Here is an 18935-nt window from a genome sequence, read left to right as displayed (position 1 = left end):
TTCCGTGTTTTAATGCCATTTCATGTTAACTCAAAAGTGAACATTTTTTAACAACTCCAAAACTCACAAGCTACCATATTAATAATTTATATTCAAAATTTAAAATTAATAATAAAATAATAAAAAATCATACATTAAATATATATAGCTATTTTTCTAGTTATCCTACTCATAACAGGCTAATAACATTGCATTCAAATAAAGTAATTTCCGTGTTTAAATATCATTTCATATTTGCCATCCCTAACATTACTTTCTAGTTATCTTAATCATGTTAATACCGTTAACATGTTTGAATGCCATTTCATGTTTGTCATCCCATGATAATCATATTTATCATCTATTTATTAAGAATATCTAATTATCTTAAGATATTAATAGTTATCTCAATCCTAACATGTTAATAACATTACATCCAAATAAAGTAATTTCCTTATTTGAATATCATTTCAGGTTTATCATCTTATCTGTGCGGATTAGATGATATTAGTAAAATTCTTTTTTACCTTCCGCGTTTGAATAATCATATACTAAATAGAGTAATTATACCATTATATTCAAAATTAAAAATAATAAAATACTAAGTATGGCAATTTCCTATTTATCGGAATTAGTAACATTACAGTTGTTCTAACACTTTCCGTGTTTGAACGTATCTCTTGTCATCCGATCTTGCATCACAAGTGGGCCATTTTTTGACTATCTCGGAAATAGCACGAGCTGGAGTACCTTTATATATCACAGGTCATGCTTCATTGCATTGTGGAGACATGGGCCTTTCAGTGGATATCTCAATGAGGTGTATTCACGCGAACGAGCCCTAGGCCTTCCAAAGAACATCTCAATGACGGGCCATTCACCTCAATGTCGGCCACTAGATCATTCTGTGTTCTGTAACTCTGTCGTCTTTGGTATTGAAGAGGTTCGATGTACGTGAAAACGCCGAGAGATCTCTGTGGCAATGACGTTCCTGATGCCTTTTTGAAAGGTACATGTTTTATATGTGCTTTCATTTACAGTTTAAATGAATGTTGCAGATTATTTTACTGAAATTAAGCATATTTTAACTAAAGGTACCAGGTTTCAAGCCTTGGACCACTGCATTTACTGCGTCCACATTTTAAATATTGGCCCAATCTTAGCATAGGTTTTTTTTGGGCCAATCTTAGCATAGATTTTTTTTGGCCCAATCTTAGTATAGATTTTTTTTTTTTTTTTTTTTTTATTTGTTGGCCCAATCTTAGCATAGATTTTTTGTTTTTGGTGGAGGTCTTTAATTATCTACGCCGCAGAAATTGTTTTGAAATTTTTTAATGTTTTCATTTACTTTTTTGATCAGAAAAAAGAATATATTTCATGGCACCAAAGTATGTTTGAAAGATAGTTGGACATTTTCATGGCATGGAGTTGGATTTTTTTGTTTTTGGGGGACGTCTTTAATTATCTACGCAAAAATTGTTTTGAATTTTTTAATGTTTGCATTTACTTTTTTTGATAAGAAAAGGAATATATTTTCATGGCACCAAAGTATGTTTGAAAGATAGTTGGACATTTTCATGGCATGGAGTTAGTTTGTTGAGTCTAAATATATTTCAGTTTCTATGAGGCAAATAAGCCAAAATATTTAGAATCAACAAATTCTGGCTCTTTGCCATGATGTTGAGAACTCTGGTTATTTCCTTATGAAGAGGGGGCATAGGTTTGGGAATCATCAACCACATCTCCGGGAATCATCAACACATCTCCTCCGTACCACAAGATAAGTATTTCGAATATCAAATTTTGAAAGTCCAATTTCACTGTATGGTCATCCTTGAAAAAGAGGATGTCTTAATTTCATAAATTCGTTAGTTTAACTACACCATTTTGCTTTTTAAAGATTGTCTACCACTCCACGCAAGATGGTTGCTCAAACCCGCTGTCAAAACTCATATAAGTGATGTTCATTTCATCGCCCGTTGTGCAAACTTATATCAATGGTATTCATTTCATAGCCCCATGTTAAAACCTACATCGATATTCATTCCATTGCCGGTTGTTTATCATAGACGATTCATTAAATAATATGGTGGAGATTAAATGTCCATCGTGTACGTATGTATCTATATATGCTTATTTTACTTTTAGGGAAATCTCTTGGAAAACCCTAAACTCTAAGCCCCTAACTGTTCTAGGTAAGCAACCCTAAACCTATAAATGTATAATAATTTTTGCCTGTGATGTTTTAATAACTGGCATCTGACCTTAGGCCACGGGGCTTGGCCTTGTGTGCATGTGGGGTCTCTATTCTGTGCACAGGGGTTTGAGGTCGTGTCTCCACTGCCCTTGATCTTATGTGCATGGGCCCTCAACCCTCTGTGATGACTGTTGTGCACAAGCCAAAGGGTTTGTGTGTGGGTATATGCATAGATGTGGGTACACAAGGTAGAGGTTCATGACGAAAAAATATGTGGGTACACAAGGTAGAAGCTCATGATGAAAAAATATTTTATTTTCAATAGATTATGCTTTGTGAATAAGAGCTTCTATTATATACATAATAAATCTCCTAGGACCAACTTGAACCTCTGCCTGATGTCTCTCTATCAAAAAGTTTGTAGAACAATATTCCAAACTTAAGAAACATGAACTATAAACATATTAGACCTCCATTGCTCCTACATGCTCATCATGACATGCATCCACCATCCCATATTGCATCTTGAAATAAAATTTAGAAAATAAAAGAGATTGCTAATAGACAATTATAGTCCAGTGTGGCTTCTTGGAGTTTGTATGATTTGATAGATTCGTGCCGAGCTTCTAATTCGTTGTTTATTCCTCCAGCTTTGCTACCATCAGTGTCAATTGTTCCATCATAGTCATACGAAGCATCTTAGAATATACCTATTGTTTAGCCTTCCTTAATTGTTGACGCGAGTCCTATGAGTGAAGCATTCACACTTGAGCCAAGTAGGCATGGAAATGTACTTTTGTAATTTCTCTTTTCTAATGTGGGTGATGGCACATCTCAAGGTAAATTCACATGATTGGTTAGCCAATCAACATTTTTATGGGCTTTTCTTATGATGTGTGTGCATCTCCAATCTTCAAAATTTTTGTAAACATGGTGAATCCACATTAGTTTGACCTTAAACTCATAAGAAGATTATTGATGTGAGCCCCTAGTAGTGAAAACATCCACACTTGAGCCACGTAGGCATGGAAATTTACGTTTCAAATTTCTCTTTTTTGGTGTTGATGATGGCACATCTCAAAGGATTGAGGTTTCTTGGAATCGTTCACATGATTGGTTAGCCAATCAACAATTTTATGGGCTTTCCTTATGATGTGTGTGTAACTCGAATCTTCAAAAACTTTGTAGGCATGGTGAATCTACATTAGTTTACCCTTAAAATCACAAGAAGACTATGTGTTTACTGTTCACCCTATTCATATGATGTAGTATTAGTTTTGAATCCCCTTTGAATACAATCTTCTTTTAGCCTTTCCTTATAGCCTCCATAATGCATAATGGCCAAGATTAGTGCTTTAATCTCAACCTTAGTATTTGTTTTTATCTATAAGGCTAGTAACAGAAAGCTAGATTTTTTCTTGATTCATTCTTGAACACCCCCTTTGCAAGATGCTAGGTGCGATTTCCCTCTTGCGAAACTGTCAAAGTTGAACTCTAGCCATCCTCTCTTAGAGGCTCCCATGATTGATTGTAATTTTTCTTTGAGATAATTATTGCCTTGGGATTGACATACATAAATGCACACAAAAGTCTGTGTGTGAATATTTCTCTTTGTTATTGTTCTTGCCTTTCTCTCCTATTTGCCAAATACTCCATCTCTCTGTCTTCTCCTCCCTTTCTTCCTTTAACAATGCCAGTTCTTCTGGTCAGGTTCACCGTTGGCTTTGCAGAGGCCTCTTGGATTCTCTAGTTTGTTGGTATGTCGATAGACAACCTCCCATTCAGGTATTCCCTTGATGCCCTTGGTTGAATCTTACCAACTAAGCAAGAGTTGAACAATGTTCTTGCCTTTCTCAACTATTTGCAAAATGCGCCATCTCTCTCTTCTCCTCTCTTTCTTCCTTTTCCATTGACAGTTCTTCTGGTCAGGTTCACTGTTGGCTTGCAGAGGCCTCTTGGCTTCTCTAGTTTGTTGGTATATTGATAGATAGCCTACTTCCATGCAGGTATTCCCTTGATACCCTTGGTCAACTATTACCAGCCAAGCAAGAGTTGAACAATGTTCTTAGAGAGGACAACCACAGGCAATATTGATATCTTTAGCTTTCTCTACTTTAACTCAAGTACACATCATAAGTTTAGCTTGCTTTACATGCACATCTCATGCATGTCACATGCAACACATGCATGTGCTTGCAACTCACTTGCACACTTTGCATGTTGCATGCGAGCTTGTAAAGAGGCAAAACAAGGTCCTTCTAGTCAAGACACAAGACTAGAAGTACATTCCGAGCTATAAAACTCAACATGGGATGTTCCAAATTCTTTTAGATGATACATAAAGCATTTTTTTTGCTCAAGAATTTATTGAAAATTTTAAATAATAAATGTTTGTATTTTTTCTTGAACAGAAAAAGGAAATGTTTCCATGGCACCAAAGGATGTTTGGAAGACAATCTTTAAACATTTTTGTGGCACAGAACTAGAGTTTGTTGACTCAAAACAGTTTTCAACTTCTTTTAGTTAAAGAGGCTAAAAATATTTGGAGTCAACAAACTCTGGTTCTATGCCATGGTGTTCATAACTCTGGCTATCTTCAGTTTGTTCAATGTACCTGTCAACCCTTCCTTGGCCTGCAGCATTTTGTCCATCATCTAGAGACAAAATTACTTCCAAGGGACAACAAGCCAAGGGAGCTGGCACAGTTTTTAGATGGAGCCTTATGAGGTAAGGTGTATTTACTATGGAATTGTCTTACTTTTTGTTAAAGTTGTTTTGCTTTTATTTTGCTATATGTTTATAAAATTTTGGTTGATTTGCTGGGCTGAATTCAGTTCTCGTGACAATTTTTTTTTATAGTTGATAATTCACTGTGTCTATGTGTCAATTTCTAACCCATTACTGTTACTTTTTTAGATGGGATGTTCCAAATGGTTTTAGATTTTTGCTCAAGAATTTATTGAAAATTTTAAACAAGAAATGCTTGCATTTTTCCTTGAACAGGAGGAAATGTTTCAATGGCAGCAAAGGATGTTTGGAAGATAATCTTGAAACATTTTCATGGCATAGAACTAGGGTTTGTTGACTCGAAATAGTTTTCAACTTCTTTTAGGTAAAGAGGCTAAAAATATTTCGAGTCAACAAACTCTGGTTCCATTCCACGATGTTCATAACTCTGGTTATCTTCAGTTTGTTCAATGTACCTGCCAACTTCCTTTGGCCTGCAGCATTTTATCCATCATCTAGAGACAAAATTGCTTCCAAGGGACAACAAGCCAAGGGAGCTGGCACAGTTTTTAGATGAAGCATTATAAGGTAAGGTGTATTTACACTATGGAATTGTCTTACTTTTTGTTAAAGTTGTTATGCTTTTATTTGTGCTATATATTTTTAAAATTTTGGTGGATTTGCTGGGCTGAATTCAGTTCGCTTGACATTTTTTTTATACTTGACAATTTTTTTGGGTTAGTTTTCTTCATTGACCATGAAGTGCATATCTTCTAAAGGCCTTATTACTGTGTTTATTTCTCAATTTTTAACCCGTTACTGTTACTTTTTTATATGGGATGTTCCAAATGGTTTTAGATGATTCATAAGGCATTTTTTTGCCCAAGAATTTATTGAATATTTTAAATAAGAAATGTTTGAATTTTTTCTTGAACAAAAGAAGGAAATGTTTCCATGGCACCAAAGGATGTTTGGAAGACAATCTTTAAACATTTCCATGGCATAGAACTAGAGTTTGTTGACTCAAAATAATTTTCAACTTCTTTTAGTTAAAGAGGTTAAAAATATTTGGAGTCAACCAACTCTGGTTCTATGCCATGATGTTCATAACTGTGCCATCTTCAGTTTGTTCAATGTACCTGTCAACCCTTTGCTGTCCTGCAGCATTTTATCCATCATCAAGAGACAAAATTGCTTCCAAGGGACAAGCCAAGGGAGCTGGCACAGTTTTTAGATGAAGCCTTATAAGGTAAGGTATATTTACTATGGAATTGTCTTACTTTTTGTTAAAGTTGTTATGCTTTTATTTTGCTATATGTTTCTAAAATTTGGTTGATTTGCTGGGCTGAATTCAGTTTTCCTGACACATTTTTGTATACTGGACAATTTTTTTGGGTTAGTTTCTTCGTTGACCATGAAGTGCATTGTAACAAACACAGTTCGTATACTCAGAGGAATAATTTTATATCAATGTAACGAACAAGGTTCGTATACTAAGGTATATGAAGATCTCCATTGAAGATACAAGAATATATATTAAAATGTATGAATAAAGATAAAATAAATTATATAAATGATAATAATTATAAATAATGACAATAATCAGTTTTGAAGAGGCATGTTTCTAAGGACATAACCATTTGTGAAAGGGCATCTTCCTAGTTATATAAGCAGGTCCTCATTTGTAACAAATAATTTGCATCTCGTATCTTTTGTACAATTCTTATATAATATATTATTGTCCTATAATGGATATTTACATGTTATATAAGCAGGTCCTCATTTTTAACAAATAATTTGCATCTCGTATCTTTTGTACAATTCTTATATAATATATTATTGTCCTATAATGGATATTTACATATATCAGATCTTCTGAGTATTCTACGATGTGAACGAATTTTATTTGTTACATTGGTATCAGAGCGTAAACAAACTTTCTTCGTTACTTGCATATATGCCTTATTACTGTGTCTATGTCTCAATTTCTAACCCATTACTGTTACTATTTTAGATGGGATGTTCCAAATGCTTTTAGATTTTTACTCAAGTATTTATTGAACATATTAAATAAAAAAATGTTTGCATTTTTTCTCGAACGGAAGAAGGAAATGTTTCCATGGCACCAAAGGATGTTTTGAAGACAATTTTTAAACATTGGCATAGAAGTAGAGTTTTTTGACTCAAAATAGTTTTCAACATCTTTTAGGTAAAAGAGGCTAAAAATATTTAGAGTCAACAAATGCTGGTTCCATGCCATGATGTTCATAACTCTGGTTAACTTCAGTCTGTTAATGTACCTGTCAACCCTTCTTTGGCCTGCAACGTTTTGGCCATCATCTAGAGACAAAATTGCTTCCAAGGGACATCAAGCCAATGGAGCTGGCACAGTTTTTAGATGAAGCGTTATAAGGTAAGGTGTATTTACTATGGAATTGTCTTACTTTTTGTTAAAGTTGTTATGCTTTTATTTTGCTATATGTTTATAAAATTTTGGTTGATTTTCCGGGCTGAATTCAGTTTGCTTGACAAATGTTTTTATACTGGACATGTTTTTTTAAATTTTTTTGGTTAGTTTTCTTCATTGGCCATGTGCATATATTCTAATAGGCCTTATTACTGTGTTATGTCTCATTTCTAACTCATTACTCTTACTTTTTTAGATGGGATGTTCCAAATGCTTTTAGATGATTCATAAGTCATATTTTAGCTCAAGAATTTATTGAAAATTTTAAATAAGAAATGTTTGTATTTTTTCTTGAACAGAAGGAGGAAATGTTTCTATGCCGTGATGTTCATAACGCTGGTTCTATGCCATGATGTTCATAACTCTGGTTAACTTCAGTCTGTTAATGTACCTCTCAACCCTTCTTTGGCCTGCAACATTTTGGCCATCATCTAGAGACAAAATTGCTTCCAAGGGACATCAAGCCAATGGAGCTGGCACAGTTTTTAGATGAAGCGTTATAAGGTAAGGTGTATTTACTATGGAATTGTTTTACTTTTTGTTAAAGTTGTTATGCTTTTATTTTGCTATATGTTTATAAAAAAATGGTTGATTTGCTGGGCTAAATTCAGTTCGCTTGACAAATGTTTTTATACTGGACATATTTTTTTTTTGTTAGTTTTCTTCATTGGCCATGAAGTGCATATATTCTAATAGGCCTTAGTACTGTGTTATGTCTCATTTCTAACCCATTACTCTTACTTTTTTAGATGGGATGTTCCAAATTCTTTTAGATGATTCATAAGTCATATTTTAGCTCAAGAATTTATTGAAAATTTTAAATAAGAAATGTTTGTATTTTTTCTTGAACAGAAGGAGGAAATGTTTCCATGGCACCAAAGGATGCTTGGAAGACAATCTTTAAACATTTCGTGGCATATAACTAGAGTTTGTTGACTCAAAATAGTTTTCAACTTCTTTTAGGTAAAGAGGCTAAAAATATTTAGAGTCAACAAATTCTGGTTCTATGCCACAATGTTCGCAACTCTGGCCATCATCAGTTTGTTCAAAACTTCAATGTACCTGTCAACTTTTCCTTGGCCTGCAGGCTACAGCATTTTTTCCATCATCTAGAGACAAAATTGCTTCCAAGGGACAACAACCCATGTGAACTGGCACAGTTTTTAGATGAAGTGTTATAAGGTAAGGTGTATTTACTATGGAATTGTCTTACTTTTTGTTAAAGTTGTTATGCTTTTATTTTGCTAAACATTTTGGTTGATTTGCTTGGCTGAATTCAGTTCTTTTGACAATTTTTTTGTTTTTTTTTACTGGACAATTTTTTTTAGTTAGTTTTCTTCGTTTACAATGATGTGCAAATCTTCTAATAGGCCTTATTACTGTGTCTATGTCTCAATTTTCGAACCCATTACTGTTACTTTTTTAGGTGGGATGTTTCAAATGCTTTTAGATTTTTGCTCAAGAATTTATTGAAAATGTTAAATAAGAGATGCTTGCATTTTTTCTTGAACAGAGGAAATGTTTCCATGGCACCAACGTATGTTTGGAAGACGATCTTTAAACATTTTCGTGGCATATAACTAGAGTTTCTTGACTCAAAATAGTTTTCAACTTCTTTTAGGTAAAGAGGCTAAAAATATTTAGAGTCAACAAATTCTGGTTCTATGCCACGATGTTCATAACTCTGGAAATCTAGTTTGCTCAGTGTACCTGGCAACCCTTCCTTGGCCTGCAGCATTTTGTCCATCATCTAGAGATAAACTTGCTTCCAATGGACAACAACCCATGGAAGCTGGCATGGTTTGTAGATGAAACCTTATTATGGAATTGTCCTACTTTTTGTTAAAGTTGTTATGCTTTTATTTAGCTAAACATTTTGGTTGATTTTCTGGGCTGAATTCAGTTCTTTTGACAATTTGTTTTATACTGGACAACTTTTTTGGGTTAGTTTTCTTCATTGACCATGAAGTGCATATCTTCTGATAGGCCTTATTACTGTGTCTATGTCTCAATTTCTAACACATTACTGTTACTTTTTTAGGTGGGATATTTCAAATGCTTCTAGATTTTTGCTCAAGAATTTATTGAAAATTTTAAATAATAAAAACTTGCATTTTTTCACGAACAGAACAAGGAAATGTTTCCATGACACCAAAGGATGTTTGGAAGACAATATTTAAACATTTCGTGACATAGAACTAGAGTTTGTTGACTGGAGATAGTTTTCAACTTCTTTTAGGCAAAGAGGCTAAAAATATTAGGAGTCAACAAACTCTGGTTCTATGCCATGATATTCATAACTTTGGTTATTTTCAGTGATGAAGAAGGGCAAGGGTTTGGGAATCAATAACCACATCTCTTCTATAGAACAAGATAAGTATTATTAACAGTAAATTTTGGAAGACCGATTTCACTGTTAATTTCATGGTTTATTTGCACTTCTCTTCAATTATCATTTGCATGGTTGGTCAAATAATATTGTGAGTGACCATTTTCTTAGCATTTGAAAGTGCCATCTTTCCTTATTTAAATACCTCCCTTGAATGGTATGTATTGTCTTGTTGATTGGTTGCCCTGGTAGTTGTTCAAAAATTAACAAGGGTGATAGAATTTTTTCTAATTTATTAGAAGGTTGATTTAATTTTGATATCAATCATGAAACATCATTGTGAAGGATTGCATTTCAATGAAATAGTTAGCAGTTTGAATATTTGACAATCTTGTGGAAGACGTTGTAACTGATATACAGATTGTTGATTTTCTCATAGGGCATCTGGAATATGACTCCAAGACCACATCTGTTGGTGAAATTACCTTAATGGTCCACTTGGGAGACAGCATTTTCTGACCTGTCTGCTAAGTTTATCTTTGAAGTATTATGAACTTTTTGCATGTTTAGCAAATGACTATTTGTACATGGTTTGCGTTAACGATCTAATTTATGTTTAATTGCCAACCAAAAAAGTGGATTTTCTTTGAACAGGACTGCTCTTCACAAGGAGTATGGGTAAATGCACATGGTGTGAGGTGATTGAGAAGGTATGTGGGTCTTAATGATGTACTTTAGAAACATTTGCTTGTTTATGTGACAAGTGTGCACACTTTTGTGTTGCCACATAGGCAGCTGCCAGCAAGGTTGATTACAATTAGTTGTAACTGTGTATAATTGCTTCTTAGTTGAATATATTTATAATCTTAAGTGGGTATTACTTGTTTGTATTGCCATGTAGGCACTGAGGTTGATTACAAGTAGTAGTAATTGTCTATAATTGCTTCTTAGTTATAAATATTTATAACCTAAAGTCGTTTTCAGCTGTTTCCTCTTGGAAACATTAGGATTGTTTCCCCACTTTATGTTTACATGATTTGTACCATTGTAGATGTATAGCAAATTATGAAACACAAACAACACATTTCTTACAAAAACTTGAAAATTTTTAGTGTCAGTAATGAAGTATTTCCATGGATATTATGCATAAAATAGTGTTCCTATCCTTATTTCTTTCTTGTTAGAGTCGGAACCACTTTAGAATAAGAGGCTCGACAGTGGTATACGAGGTGCTGTAGTCTTCTGTCTTGAATCTTTCTGACATCACCTTTGCCAATTTATTTGGTTGTTTGAATCCTTTCCTATATCATGAGGTTTATCGTCAAAGCCAGCATTGATGTTGTGGCTGTAATATCCCTTTTAGGGAGATTACCCTTGGGATGCTATTCTGAGTTAGGGTTTTCAATAACACATGAAAGAATTGTGTTTCATAAGAGTGTGCAAAAACTCATCAATTTATGAAACAACGATGATATTTTATTGAATGCACCAGTAGTATAAACAAGAATTCAAACAACAATTGATTCCACTAGCAAACACTATAAAGGAGGGTTGATTCAACAAACTAATCACAGACTTACAAAGATCAACTTTCCCAATAGGGTTATCAAAACATGGTTTTAAGCTTACAAACTGTAGTTGTCTTTCTTGCTGCCACAAAATCATATCAGTAGGCCTTGTTGCTGCCTTGTGCCATTATTCACTCTTGCTGTTTCAGTCTTTAGTATAGCCAGCCCCTGAATTTACTCTTACATTCTTGCTGTCTCCTGATTGTGGCCCTTTTTGCCACTTGCTCCCTCAGGAGGAGGCTTATGGGTCTTTTGTTGCCATAGAAAGTCAGATCACTGCCTCAGGAAGACATGTACCAGCCCTTCGCTGCCTTGGTAGGGTGAATGCTGGACCTCGCAGCCTCACAAGGTAATTATCAGCCCTTCGTTGCTTCAGGAAGATAACTCCAGCCCTTTGTTGCCTCAGAAGAGTAATCTTTAGCTCTCCTTGTCTCAGAGAGGCAGTCTCTAGCCCTCGTCTCAGAAAGATGGGTCCTTTCGCTGCCTCAGAAAAGCAGTTTCAAACCTTCGCTGCCACAGAAAGGTAATTTACCAGCCCTTCACTGCCTCAGAAAGTTGTAACTCAGCCAGAATTCAGTCCTATAGTAACAAAAAGTGGAGAGATTGACTAGGGTGGATTCTTTCACCACTGAAACCAATCAGAGAAAAGGGGTCTTAAAACCCTCCAAGCACTTTACCCTAAAATAAAAAAGAATAACAATCCATGACGATCATAATGACTCTGCTTCCTTCCTTCTATAATTTCTCTTTAGGGCTTTTCCCTCCTAAATTCAAATCTGAGTGAATTGCAAGTTTCCCTCCATTTGCCCCAGTTTAATTTTTACTACCTTATGCTACCTAACATTAAATAATAATTCCCCCTTTTTGAAATGACTTATATAGGGTTAAATAGGCTACTTTGTCCTTCCTTGGGCAGTTAATTCAAAGTGACATTACAATGGCATCATGGTGGAGGAAAAGTTTTGGTGGTTTCATTTTTGGAATTTCAGCAATTCAGCCATTGTAGTTTTATTCTGACTCTGAAAATTACAGATCTGTCGGTATGAAAACAGTTTGAGAATTGCGTGGGAGAGAAAAATCCTGTACGGGAAAGACACATAGTGGGTACAAGAATAGCAGAGAGCTGCTACAAACAGGATTGGAGGTACAGACAAGAAAAGATGGAAGAGCAATGCCAAGAGAACATAGAATTCAAGTTTTCTTGTTTAGGCCAGAGCATTGACATGCTAATTATTATGATGATCCATCCTGTTAAGATGACAATGAAAAAGGAAGTCGTCAACAGAGTCTAAGCATGAATATAAGATAAGATACTGATACTAATGTCCAACAAATTGCCACAACTGTGAGACTACTAAGTACAAAAATATTAATACACTGTGGGAGTGCAAGGGCCACTCTTATACATTGGTCTACTTTGGATCTTATCTCTATGAGTGGGAAAATAATGATGTGAAAAACGAGAAGGTACATGTATTGTGAAGGGACAAACCCTAATGTTCTAGAGGGATGCATCAAAAGAGGGTACAATGCGAAAGGGAGAGGACTTAGTGCTTCCTAAAGTTGTCACTTCAAAAGGAGAAAAGGTTGCTCTCTTGTGGGTTATCAAACCTTTGTATATGTGTCTCTCCTAGCATCTGAGGTAGAAGAGAAAAAAAATCAAAGGTAAAGAGCTTGAAATCTTGATCAATTCTTCTTCTATACCTTTTGCTACTCCTTCCAAGATTGAAGAGAATATTGATTTCTCTACTCACGATGGATAAGTTGATGTTGAAATGCCTGACATTTGGTTTTGATGGTGAGAGGTATAGTTTGGCATAGTAGAGTATTTAGGGTTTTTTGATATTTGCAAGACTGAAGATCTCTGGCCATGCTAAGAAGCTATTAAAAAAATTAATTGTATGCTATGATGATATGAAGAAGACTGATTAATCAAATGTTTTACCAGGCATGGGGAAAAATATCCAGGATTATATAGTTTAATTCAAGAAACATGCCATATGAATGTACTCCTTAGGGTTGAAGATCAGCAAGTCTTGATAACGCAGCAAGGAAACTACATGATTACATCAATGATATTAAGAAAATGTTTTGTGTTGATCTTTTTTACAATTCTCTCTCTCTTTAAGAGGTGACACCCTCGGAGCAAAGATTATCTAAATTATTGCAAGTAGAATTTCTGTCAAACAGTGTATAGTTTGGTATAGTAGGGTATTCTGGGTTTTGATATTTGCAAGACTGAAGATCACTTGCCATGCATCAGTATGGTGGGAAAGCTACATGTAGGGCTTTAGAAAGACAATAAACTCTATGGTTTTCATGTGAGTTTAAGGAGCTATTAAAAAAATTAATTGTACACTATGATGATATCGAGAGGACCGATTAGTCAAAATTTTTACCAAGGCATGGGGAAAATATCCAAGATTATATAGTTGAATTCAAGAAACATGCCATATGAATGTACTCCTTAGGGTTGAAGATCAACAAGTCTTGATAAAGCAACAAGGAAACTACATTGTTACATCAAGGATATTAAGAAAATACAATGTGTTGATCTTTTTTACTCTTCCCTCCCTCTTCGAGAGACGACGTCCTCGGAGCAAGATTATCTAAATTATTGCTTGTAGAATTTCTTTCAAACAATGAGTCTGACCCCACGTTCTAAAGTTCCATTAGAACTTAGAAGTGAATGACTTACAAATGTCATTTTGGCAATCATATGAATTCTATGATGGAACAACAAATGAATCTTTTGAACACCAAAAGTCTTCTTAAATCATGTTAAAATCACAGGGAAAGAAAACATCGGAGATATGAAGAAATGAGATACCACACATTCATCATGATCAAGTAAACAAAATAATATATCACAAAATGCATAAATAGTAGAAGAATATGATTCCACCAATCTCAGAAATATGTACCATTACTATTCAATACCACCTCCAAACACAACATCCAAATGATAGTTAACTTGTTTGTACCATAAGGCCTTATTTATTGAGGCTAGGGACGTGAAACCAACACATCATGGAGAGATGGACAACTTAGAGGAAGCACCAAACAATTGAAGGACTAAAGGAAGAAGGCTTTCAAAATTGTGTAGTCCAAGGAAAACAAATATCATTGCAATTGTTGTGACTTTGGTAGTTACACGAAAGTGAAGTGCTATAAGTTGTGTCAAAAACTTCATCCTCATAATAAAGAAGTGACACCATAACAAGAACATGGTGGCCATGATAGAGGGACAAGAAATTGAGTGAAACTTAAGTTGGATAAGGAGTTGGCTTCTACCATGGTGTGATACCTTGTATCAACAATAGTTAAACGCATGGGACTTATTTATGCCTATTTGTCCACCCTGACAATAGCCAAATGTGCAATAAATTTGAGCCATGCAACTGTAAAGCATTTGCTCCTCTTAAACAAAACATTTTTTTCCTTCGTTAGTGGTGGTGATTTTATACTATAACAGGGCTTTTCTATAGGCACATTTGTTTCTTGTGTGCCTTCGGTATTTTTTGAACCAAAATTCCATATTTGAGTTCTTGATATCTTGTTACAAGATTTGTTTACTCCATTCTTTGTTTTATTTTGTTCCTCTACTACACCTACTAAACACTTTAATTGTTCGCATTTGAAGTAGGAAAAATTTAAAAGATTTCGCCTTTATAATTTTAAAAATTTAATTAATGTAGTTTAAAAAATGTAGCCTTTTTAATTTGTAAATCACCACCCCACCATTCTTTAGATATGAAAAACCCTTGTTCTTTTTTTCATCCTCTAGGCAAATTAATTTAAATATTGTCAAATAAAGGTTTTTGTGGTACATGCATATATGGTTAAGCAATGGCATGGTATTTTGACTTCATCATGAATTTGTGACTATAAGAGTATGCGTGTACTATTGCCCTCATGACTATAACAGTAACTTCCTTTAGCCTATGCAAATTCATGTTAGACCAATTTGATATGGACCTACATCTTGTGCACTTTGCAACCCCTCTTTTTGCGTGAGGCCTACATTAGTAAATTCTTTTTGACTATCCTTGTGATTTTCATCACAAAGAGGTTTGGATGGTTAGGGTGTTCTCTTGGTTCCTTGGATTGTTCATGACATGGATAATGAGGTGCTAGGGGGTTTGACAGTGTTTTGCTTGGTATACTCCCTTATCGTAGGGAGAGAGCATTTCACTTGAACATGTGATGTTCTAGTCTCCACTTCTTGCTAGATTGGATATGAGGATATACAGATTCCTCGGTAGTACCTAGCACTTTGGCGCTAAGTGGACTTTGTATAAACTTAGTCATTTGGTTGGATTCATCATGGCATGGAGCGCTTGGTATACACTTTGTCATCGCTCATTCTGTGTAGAGAAAAAGTCCCAACCTCACTAATGGGAGAACCCAAGGAAATTAACAGGCAAGCGACCTACCCTTACCTCAATGGCCTTGCTCCTCACTTGTAGTTTTGGATATGTGGTTCTCCTTGCCTAAGGGGGGTTTCCCTATGCTTGATTTTAGTTCTATGTTTGTTGTCGGGTATGAGTTAGGTTAGATGCTGATGTTTCCTTGAAGTTGTGATATGATGATAACTTGTTTAATGATTCTTCCAGTCAAGCACATCAAACATACATTTCAATCAATGAAATAGTAACACAAATAAATATGCTTTTTATATTTATACTGGTGTGCTTGGTGCTATAGCTCTCAAATATACTAACGCGAGGCCAATACAAGAGAGTAATGTTTTTGTATGTTGTTTTTGGTGCACTATAACAGTCAAGTAGGCGAATGGTTGGTCTCGATATTTGACCTAGGGTGACTTTTGACAAATTCAATTGTTTTGTCTGATGTGATACTACTAGAATGCGTACCAACAAGGGTAAACTGGACCTTCAACAAGGCGAGCCTTAAGCTCAATGAGTAGCCTCCTTAAGTCGCTGGTTTTCCCTGTGTATGTGTATGAATCCCAAATCGAAGTATTACTTGACTAATGACATATCTTCTTGTTATTTATAAATGGCGAATCATGTCTAGCATTTCTAAGGGAATTTCTTGCTCAGAAAGTGTACTTGTGTGAAGTGCAATCATGTAAAATATCACTGTTCGTTAAATAACTGCTTGAATGAAATGAAGGATGGATGTCTTAAATTGTAAATTCAATGATATTGAGACATTTCATAAAGCTTCCATAACACGTCAACAAGGATCAATTATGTCAAATAATGAGTTTTGATATGAACCTTATTGCACCAGGTTTATGTGAAAAGAGTATTTCATCGCCTCTTATTCCATCTCAAATGCAAGCAATTCACTATTCAGAGAGACACAACTTTGGTTATGAACATGTCACCATGAGTTTACGATGCCAATTTGAGAAACATCACATGAATTTATGAATTAGAGTTCATTAACCATGTTAAGCTTTATGCGTCTGTCCACCCTTGTAGATTTTTTTTAATGGAGGGCTATTTATTCATTTATCTCATTTGATGGTAAATGCTGCTTGAAAAGAACCAATTTTTGAGCTGACCAAAATATGTGGGTCACATGTATTCAAAACAATTTCATGGTCATGAAGTATATTTATTGCCCCAAATTGTATAAACATAAGCTTTTCATCATGCACCATGAACGATTTTAAATTTTTTCAGAGGTTAATGTGAGTCCGTCATTCAAGAATTAGCGAAACATATCAGAGGACCCAATGATAGATGATCAAAATAAAGTCATTCTAAATCAAATCTTGATTTTATTTCTTGCATCATATATGTAACTTTGTCATCAAGGTTTGCAGTTGTATTTAATGAGATTTTGTCATGAAACACATCGATCCTTAAATGTCTGCCATGTAGTTCAATTAAAGCTATTCCTTAAGTAATGCCTTGCACCAAGTACTGCAATCATAGAAAAGTTGATCTCAGAAAATGCTTAGAATGCCGAAAAATTTATCACAATTAAATTCCTCTACTCTGAAATTTAGTATTTTTCAAATTGTTGTGAGTTGAACATAGTATACCAGAATATTTTTAACCGGTTTCAAATTTATGTGAGAAACTAAATCAACTTGAGCATATATGCTAATGTTAATACCACGATTGCTTCGAAATGCAACTGTGTTTGAAGAACAATTTTACTCTTAAATGTGTTATTTCTTTGCCAAACCACATCATTTATTGTTTATCGAGTTCAATCAAAACTTTGAAATTTAAAAGTCAAATCTTGAGTTTAAAATGTTATGCAAACTTAAAATGAGATCCAAATTAATTCCTGGAAGAAACTAGGAAAGCGAATGTTGTTTGTTTCATGACCTTAGATCTTGAATTTATGTTGTATTACCTGCGCACAATAAGTGTGATTCGATCTGTAGAGAAATAGAACACAGATTGTCGTGGCTAATGCTTGCACGATATGGTTCTTTGCTTGTGACTCGGCGTTGTCGATATGCTCGACTACAGAGCTGTGAAGGCAACTAAAATTGCGATCTTCAAACAAAGCTCGGTCTCGATTCAGAGTATGGGAGTGACTACGATATTGAGTTGGTCTGTGGACTTGAATGTTTCAGTCGCCGAAGATGTGCAACGCAGGGATGGAGCTTCACATATCGGCTGGGTTGGGCGGGGTAGCTCAGACATGAGACCTCTCTGCGTGGAGTCGTTAGACTACAGGAGTTTGATGGATAGATAATGGTGAATTGACGGGTTGGACTGTCTCCAGTGCGATGTGTCAAGGCTTATACTCATTGGCTTAACGTAGGAGTGCCGAGGGTGTGAAGGGTAGGGTTGGCCTGCCGATGCTGGGGGAAGACTAGCAGAGCTGGTGCCTTGGGGTTCACACTAGCAGAACTGGTGCCTTGGGTTCACGCAAAATTAGTGGGCTCAATGCACCTTACAAAAATATTTAGTCAAACTATACGAATTAAATTTAAAATTTAACTCTAACTAGATTTAATGAAATTAAAAGGTTTAAATCTACGTACGATAGAATTTATCTACAATCTTAAATTTTATGGAGAACCAACTCGCTAGAAACCTAAACTCCCAAGAGGGGAAAAAATTGATGGTTTGATAATATTATGGGTACCTGATTTAGAAGATGTCAATTCAAAGCTCTTGCCGAGATCACTGTTTTTCTCCTGGCACTTTGCTTCATTAGGATAATGATAATCCAAATTTCTTCCAGCCAGATGTATGGAAGAAAAATTGTCAACTTGAAACAATACAGAAAAACCCCCACTTGTCAAGGGGGGGGCTGAATCCATAATTAGTAATTTAAATTGATCGCTTAAAAGATGTTGCATAAATAAAGTGTAAATATTGAGGAAAACCATTTTTTTTGTTTTTGTTTTTGTTTTACCACAATGCGTTTGTGCTGACCACAGATCCCTTGAAAGAAAGGTTTTCTTGTAGTATTTCGATGTAAGAAAGTGGAAACAAGTTAATTATTGGATCACTAACGAACAAAATTTTTATTCTCCTCCCAAAATCTTGTGTAATGAGGTAAAGTGCTTGTTATAGAACAAGGAGACATCTAATCCATTAGTTACAATTCCATCTGCTTCTGAAAATTGATGTAAGAAAAGTGGAAACAAGGCAATTATTGGTTCACTAACAAACAAAATTTTTATTCAAAATTTTTATTCTCCTCCCAAAATCTTGTCCAATG

The 18935-nt window shown here is 34.9% G+C and overlaps 1 long non-coding RNA gene across 4 annotated transcripts; it reads left to right on the top strand.

Annotated features, from left to right (window-relative positions):
* Nucleotides 1-768: 768 nt before the first annotated feature.
* On the top strand, nt 769-17434 carry LOC149241995 (uncharacterized). 4 transcript variants are annotated; one of them, XR_016246607.1, is made up of 7 exons: nt 769-988; nt 4588-4903; nt 5180-7316; nt 7670-7874; nt 8223-8552; nt 8884-9170; nt 10139-17382. It is a non-coding gene; the product is annotated as an uncharacterized LOC149241995 (long non-coding RNA). The 4 variants fall into 4 exon arrangements; XR_016246610.1 differs by having other exon boundaries at nt 8884-10243; nt 10354-17382; XR_016246608.1 differs by having other exon boundaries at nt 8884-10409; nt 16527-17378.
* Nucleotides 17435-18935: the final 1501 nt, after the last annotated feature.

This window comes from Pinus tabuliformis, chromosome 8 (genome assembly GCF_031772625.1).
Source record: "Pinus tabuliformis cultivar Carrire ecotype Pingquan chromosome 8, CPIR1, whole genome shotgun sequence".
Classification (NCBI taxonomy): domain Eukaryota; kingdom Viridiplantae; phylum Streptophyta; class Pinopsida; order Pinales; family Pinaceae; genus Pinus; species Pinus tabuliformis.
This window is presented reverse-complemented; position numbering and strand designations above follow the sequence as displayed.